Below are 8,463 nucleotides of genomic sequence, written 5' to 3' on the forward strand. Positions count from 1 at the left end.
CAGCAGGGTTGTGAGTACAAATTAAGGGGTCTAGGGCAATTACCCCCTGGGCAATTACCCCGGACCCTTCCCCTGGCCCTAATCCTAATCCTATTCCTGAATCTAATCCTAACCCTAACCCAAACTCCTAACACTAAACCTAACCCTAACCCTAATCTTAACTCTAACCTTACCACTAACCAGTATTTAGCCGGGTGGTAATTGCCCTCTGGGGGTAATTGCCCGGATACGCAAATTAAGATTTACATGTAACATCAAGAGTTCTGGTGGGTGTCGACGAAAACTACTCCAAAAAGCCTGCACATGTCCTGACTTATTCCTACTTTTTTTTCTTTAATGCCCTACTTTTTCCCTCTTTAAGTCCTACTTTTTCCTACTTTTTTCGAGATTTCGTTCCTACTTTATTCCTACTTTTTTACGTTATCCCACTTGAAAGCCTGGGACCTTGATCGGGTTGTAAAAGGTTGAGAAGCACACCTCTAGATCAATGTTCTATTTATTTTGTGTACTTCGTTAAACGGATAAACTTGAATGAATATTCAAAGTCTGGCTCTGTAGTTTGGACTACATGAAATGAAGTGATTTTTGTATGTGTGTGTCTCATGCTTTTTGTGTGGATCTCAACAAGGATATATTTCACATAATTAGTTGTGCATCATGGGCATTAACTGTTTTGTCGTAATAATGATTGTTATGTTGGCAAAGCTGTCCTTGACTAATAAGTCAGAAAAACACTATTCTCAAATCTTGATGTCAGTTTTAAAATATCAAATATAAACTGTATTCCTCCTAACATACAAATTATTGTATTGGTCATGAAATCAAGAGAACCAGACATAAAAATGCTTTCAAATTTTTTGTCCATGAAATGTATAAAAGGCTGTCCTCACCATACCACAAATTTGATTTCTACAAAGAATGATTTGTGCCCTTGGGAAATAAAGAGTTATGGTGGACTGCACTGCCTCTTGTTGCTCTTGTTGGTTTTCAAATACAAACTTTTTATGCCTCCGCAACGAAGTGGCCGGAGGCATTATGTTTTCGGGTCGTCCGTCCATCCGTCCGTACGTACGTCCGTACGTCCGTACGTACGTCCGTCCGTACGTCCGTCCGTCCGTACGTCCGTCCGTCCGTCCGTCCGTCCCGTTTTGTTTTTGTCGATATCTCAAGAACCGTGTGGTGGTTTTACATCACCTTGATATGAGGGTATATCCTTGGGGGATAATACTTTGTGTGGATTTTAGGGTCACAGGGTCAAAGGTCACAGGTTATTTTGTGGAAAAAAAAAATGAAATTTCATGTTTTTCTCCATATCTCGCAAATGGTTCAAGGTATCTTCATGGAACTTAGTATATATGCTTGTACCGATGGGCAGTGATTATCTAGGGAAGTTGGGGGTCATGGGTCAAAGGTCATGGGGTCAAAGGTCAAGGTCAACTCCTCAAAATATCACTACTTTCCTTATATTTATTATGCAATGAATGAAGGTTTTTTTTTTTTTTACTTGATGTATACATGTATTACCCAATATATATTCTGTGGGAAGTTTCTTGCCAAAAGGTCAAAGGTCAAGTGAAAGTGCTGAATTGCACTTTTTCCTCCATATCTCAAAAGTAACTCGAGGTATCATCATGACACTTACATATTTATGCATGTTCAACCTAACAGTGATTCTCTTTGGAACTATGAAGTCAAAGGTCAAAGGCCAGGTTTAGATAATGCTATTTTCCCATTTGATACTGAAATTATACTTTTTCTCAATACCTTGAAAAATTACTCAATGCATAAACTTATAAAAGGGTCAAAAGTCAAGTAAAAATCATCAGTTCCCCAAATACCTGCACTCTGACATTTTAATCATTCATCCAATTGAACCTACAGTAGTTCTAGGAAAGTGAACATTCAGCACATTTGTGTCTCACCTGTCATTTTAATATTTAGCCAATTGTTTGAAACTGTCATCACACATTGTCAAGACATTGTACTATAGACCTATTAGGAGAACCATGCATTATGGCGGAGGCATATCAGTCGCCGTAGCGATATATCTAGTTTCCTATCATATGTGTTTCTATCTAATGTCACTGCTTCTTCCCTCAATTTTTACATTATAGACCATGCTGGTAGAAGTCTTAAGTAAAAGCCAGTGTGTTCTAAGACCTTACTATCACATACAGATTGGATGCCATGTTTAGACATTGGTGTTTAGTGGGTAAAAAGGCTTCCATTTGACAAACGGTTCTATGAAAACTGAGAGTAGGCTATTATCTGTTGTGCTAAACCCTAATGTCTATCATGTGTTGAAATTTGGTGTAATCTTTGTAAGTGCCACTCTGCATGAGCAATGATAAAAGCAAATTTCAGGGTTTTTTTAATGAACAGAAAGTATTTGACAGAACATTCTTACTGCCTATGTGAGGGTTATGTGTATTCATTTAGCATTGCTGTTTGGTCTAGCTCAGTAACATGCAATCTGTCACCTTCACTCCCTCATAAAACCCTGTTCATTGAAGCTGTGAACACTACAAATGAAGTTAATCTGGCTGAAAATTGAAAAAATAGTTTTTTTTTGTTGTTGTTGCTAGTACTGACATCTTTAACCACTTCCTGTTGAAGTCTTGAAATTCAAAGCTCTTCAAATTTTAAGGCAGGTTACTATGATATTTGAATATACCTATTACATGTACTGTAGAATGCTTGATCTCCTGTATGCCATGTTGCATCTACAGTCAACTTTGACTAAGTCAAATCTATTTGTACTGAAGAAATAGCTTCGTCTTAGAGAAAATTTGACTTATGAGGGATTAAAATTAATAGAATATAAAGAGAAGAGGACTTGAAAAGCCCTCGACTAAGGCAATTATTCGACTTATGCGAGGTCAACTTAACCAAGGTTGACTGTATTTCAATGCTAATTTTCTCAGAACTTTCCACATGTCGGGTAGCTAGGTTAAAAAGACATGATGGACAAAAACATCAATGAAAAGTTTAATGCGCAATTGACTCCATTTTCATGCTGAGCCTAACAGTAAGAAGTTCATCAGAGCCGACTGAAATGGTAATGAATTGCATTTTCAAAGTTTGAGATTGATCAAACCAGAATCAGTGAATCAATTTTTGGGGACTTAGGCGTTTGCAGTGATTGGCACAATGTTATGATGAAATTATCAGTCTGTGTGTTATCTTGGAATAATGTATTGTGAGTGCATCATTGATATGTACATGTATTCAGTACTTTCACCATGGTGTACCTTGTAGTGTATCAACATGAAGTGTAAATTCATACAGTGTACAGTAAATGCTTTATTGGTAAATTGATAGTGTGTCTCTGATTGCAACGAATGTAATGAAGAAAATAAAGTTTTAGAGTGTTATATTAATTGTCATTATCAAGTTCCTATTGGAACAAATTTGCATGTAAATGCTTATACAGCTGTATTAAATTATATAATATGAAAAATACATACGGAAGCAATACAACTTTGTTTTTGCATTCTTTATTTTGTGTAGAAAAATCGAGATAATGAACCACTTGTGCTCCGGCCAGTGCCAAATACATTGTAACAAATTTAGAACGAAGAACACAATGGTGAAACGAGGGAGGGAAAGAAACGAAGATAGAAAATGAGGAAAGACCAAAGACATGAAGATACAAAGTAGAGAAGAATGATAGAAAAAATAGGGAAAATAAAAAATGAATGAAATAAAGGGGGAAAGTGAGTGGAAAGATGGAAGAACAGAAAGGATAAATGAAAAGCAAGAAGCCTATATAGCTAGAGTGATTTATACAACCTAAGTGGCACAAAATCGCTTTAAATGAAACCATTTTTTAATTTTTGTTTTTGTAATTGACTTTCAATGTCCCATTGCATATTAGGAATAAAGAATACAAGTGCATAACAGTATCATGATTTAACCAGATAAGGTGCTTTCATTGGAAAAACTTAGATGATTAATTTCATTTAACAGGAAAGCAAATAAAAGACGATTAAAAAAAAAAAAAACTAATCTCAAATTTGTATGAAGCACTACTCTATTCTGCTTTTGTGTATAAACAAGATACACTATGTACTCTAAAATGCGAGTAATGCACAAATCATTTCAACAAATAATTCATAATTTATTATACGAGTGAAGAGAAACTTCACGTAAACTAAGAGTAAACGGACTATGCTATGCAAACACACGTCGACTTGCTTTGCTACATCATACCCTGATCATCACTTGTACTGTGGCCAAAAGAATATCAAAATATCATAACTTGTAGGCCTATGTTTCCCTGCAATGTCTTTGCTAATCATTTAGTAACACAGAAACATGCAAGTTATGCTCGGTCTAGAGAAGATGCATTCCAATGTCTTGGTCTTTGTTAATCATATTGATACTTTAGAATAATAGTTTTAAAATATTATTATGATATATATATATATATATATATATATATATATATATATATATATATATATATGGGCCGTGACGCGAGAAAAGGGCCCTTAGCGCCGCTGCGCGCAAACGCCAGAAAACGGCGCGGAAGTTTGACAAAGCAATACACGCAAAAAAAAGATCAACTAGCTAACTGCGCGCACATGCATAAACGCATCACAAAGTGACAGGATTTTTAGAAAACATGCTTTTTTGAATGACGTAATGGGGTCATTTAGGATTGGAATTACAGATAAAGGTTTGCATATCTAAATACGTCAGAGTTCCTTCCACAAAGTGGAGGTGAAAACTCATTTTCGGTATTTAATGCCCTAAGGGCCCTTTTCTCGCGTCACGGCCCATATATATATATGTATATATATAGTGTGATGATGCTCAACTCTGTCTCAACTATTGTCTCAACTATATGTATATATATATATATATATATATATATATATATATATATATATACATACATATATATACATATATATGTGTATGTATATAATATTTTTCCCCCATAAGTGACGTTGTGAGTATCATGAATTAACACAAGTCAAGATGCATTTGCATTACATAGTTCCTCTAAATGTCCCCGTTTACAAATGTCTATCCTACTTGTGTATTTCCTGTGGGCACATGCTTCTACTAACTGTCATGTAAAGCCAGCTAGTTTTAATCATCTGCCCCCTTCAAGCTTTACTGCCATGGCATTCTTTCAGTTTCAGGTGCAGCACGTGTAATGCTCTCAAATATACATAAATATAGCTCTTAATGACGAGTGTGTCTAAAAATTCACTCAATGCAATTAAGCAATCAGGTCCTGGTGATATTTTGCTACAGAAATTATCATCTTATTAAATCCTAACTCTAAATGTTTGATCCTTATAAACAAATGTAATGTAGAAGAAAGATAGATGAACCATCGATATACATGTATACATACGTTGCTACATACACTGTATGGATTATCTCTGTCTATTTCTCTATCTATCTATCTATCTATCTATCTATCTATCTATCTATCTATCTATCTATGTTATTCTATTTATTTATTTATCTATCTATCTATCCATCTATGTTATTGTATTTATTTATTCATCTATTTATTTATTCATTTATCTATCTATCTATCTATCTATCTATCTATCTATCTATCTATCTATCTATCTTATCTATCTATATTGTTTATATATCGAGTATATGAGAGTGTAATATAATACGAACACTTCTACAAAAAAAAAATATTACCCGGTAATTACACAAGATTGGAAAGAAATTCACAAACAAGAATTGTAATCTTCTTGATAAGGCCTAGGAGCTGTCAATTCAAAATCGGTTTCCAATTTAGAAATTAGGACAAGTCGGAAATTCGGTAATAGAAAAACAATCATAATTGACCAACAATCAAAGGGCTTAATAATGAAAGATTAATATTTCACTTTACTTCATTAAACACTAAAAAAGATTAGTAAAAAAGTACATCAACATTATAATATGGCATCAAACCACGGACTCGTGATTTAGTCGTGTTTTCTTTTTGATAATTCACATTCTTCCAACTTGATTATGCTAGAAAATTAGAACAAAAATATGTTGAATTTTCTTTACAATTTGTTTAGCGTTGTCCAACTATTACATCGCGAATTGCTGTAGTCTACCCCGTATAGTATACTCTACTTATCCAGCGAACTGTCAACATTCATATAATTATTTGGAAAGGATTCACTGATGAATACATGTATTTGTAATGATTCTGAACTCTCCAAATCTACATGTAAGTTTTTTCTATTTAAAGTTCTTTTGGGACTAACTGAACATTTACTTTAGGTTTGCGAACAAGCTCTAACAGTTTTCAACCAAGATATCATTTTGCGCTCTTCATACGCCGCAATGTGAAATGTTGGGACTGTTATGATCTAAAAAAAAAGGATCAATTTTGGCCATTCATCTGCGTGGAAAAGTCTTCGGAAAGAGAGAGGTGGAAAGAGAAGAAAGGGATGCCAACTTTTTATGTTGGTTTTGATTAAAGGAGCTATTAATAGACATGACAGAGGTCCAATAAGAGAGAACGCTTTTTACTTGACGGACACTTATACTTTTCCTTTTTTTGACGGCCATTTGATAACGTTGTGGGGGAGGAAAGTGGAGAGGACACCGTGCTCGCCACCCTGACGGCACACAAGAGAAGAGGGGCTCTAAAACCCTGTCCAGGCCTAAAATTTGCCCTTCTTTGAAGATTTTATCAATTTTTTCCTTTTGAGTATTTCGTGCCCCAACAAGTGCAAAGAAAAAAAAATAATCAAAGAAAATAATTTTCAAGTACAAAGAAGGGTAACAAACACAAAAAAAGAATTTTCACTCAGATTGGACAAGAACCCATGAATGGTGATACGTGTTAGAATAACAGGACTTTTTGTTTGCATGTTGAAATGTGAGGGGAGAGGGGAGGGCAAGGACCATACCTTTGTACCCTGTATATGAATGTATGCTTTTGATTTGTTTGTTTGCATGTTTGTTTGTTTTGATCCACAAAATGAAGGTCAATGATTGTGAGGAACATTCAGGTTATGAGAGTTACTGCATGTAATACGAAGGCTATAACTTGCTGGGAAGTTGTCTTTAAAAAATAAAATCACGATACTTATAGAAAAAACATCGTTTACTAATCCTATTCTCTCACATCATGATTTGAACTTTGGTTACACAAACTATTGTATGCAAAGATATTATGTCATCAGCCATTTAAAAAAAAAAAATAATCTGAGAAGCATGCCAGCCTGAAGAGTTTCAACACACATGATGTCAGGTTTGACAGGGAGGTGACAAATGAGGATGTCTCCTTGACGTTTCATCATTGATCCTCCCACCAGATATTTACCCTATATGAATCCTTTCTACTATTGAAGATAAAATATAGGAAATTTTACGATAACAGCATAAATCTTCTTTCTTCTATATACGTTGTAGAGTTCAAAGCCCGTTTCAGCTGAGTTAATTATATTCTTTATTCCAATTTCCAGCATCAAAACTTCTATTCCCCTTTCTTGGAAGAATTCCCAGCCAACATCGGACTGCCACTTTAGGGCGAAACAATCCATGATATTATGCTAAATCTTTCTATGCCATATATTTCTATTATATATTTCTGATATAAATTCGGCCATTATGTACAAGGGTTCTGTACCAACCCGCACTCAAAGCACTCTCCGAGTTAAAAATATTTTGACCTTCGACCCCGCTGCTGTTTCCTTAGATTCACATTAGCACGCTTAATTGGCAAGTCCACAATCACTGACAATATTCTCGAAACATTTTGCTTAAACGCTAGTATTATGAGGAAACGTTTTGTTTTGGCTTGTTTTGTTTGATCATTTTCAATCTATTTTCTCTTTCTCTGTCCCTTCCTCCACCTATCTCTCTCTTTATATATGTTTGTGTGTGTGTGTGTGTGGGGGGGGGGGGGTGCGTTTACATTAGTGTCTTTATATTTTGATCGGCTGGCCAGGTGAGCAATAAGGAGGTTTAAGCGACTGGGGAGTCACAACTGTCTTCCCTTGGTAACCCCGTCACTCATGGCAAACCGGATCTGCCTCACAGTCACAGATAGGAAGACAACTGATCCATGTCTCATCGCATTTTCACCTGCCACTCTCAGTCTGTATAAGAAAAATATATTATGGCTTTACGAGAGTAACAAACCATTTGCTGTTCTAGACATGAGCGACATATAATGGAAAATTAGACTACGGGGATGCACGAATAGAAATTGCGCAAATATTGAAGGAATAAATATCAAAATTAAGGGCATATGTCCGAGTATATTAACTGACCTATGATTTATAATGAATAGTGATGAACGTATCACTCGAAGATTTCGTTTGTCAGAACTAATCGGAAAATGATAGAACCGGCTTTCCAGATGGGTACGGCGTCAAACACTTGCACTAGCTCTGATTTACTTTTTCGCATGTTTCTCCACGGGATTGACTATTTTCTTTTATTATGTTCTGTAAATATGTGGAATTTAATTCAATT

This window comes from Diadema antillarum, unplaced genomic scaffold, assembly GCF_040938485.1.
Source record: "Diadema antillarum isolate AM-2024a unplaced genomic scaffold, OU_Dant_1.0 seq00001214_RagTag, whole genome shotgun sequence".
NCBI lineage: Eukaryota > Metazoa > Echinodermata > Echinoidea > Diadematoida > Diadematidae > Diadema > Diadema antillarum.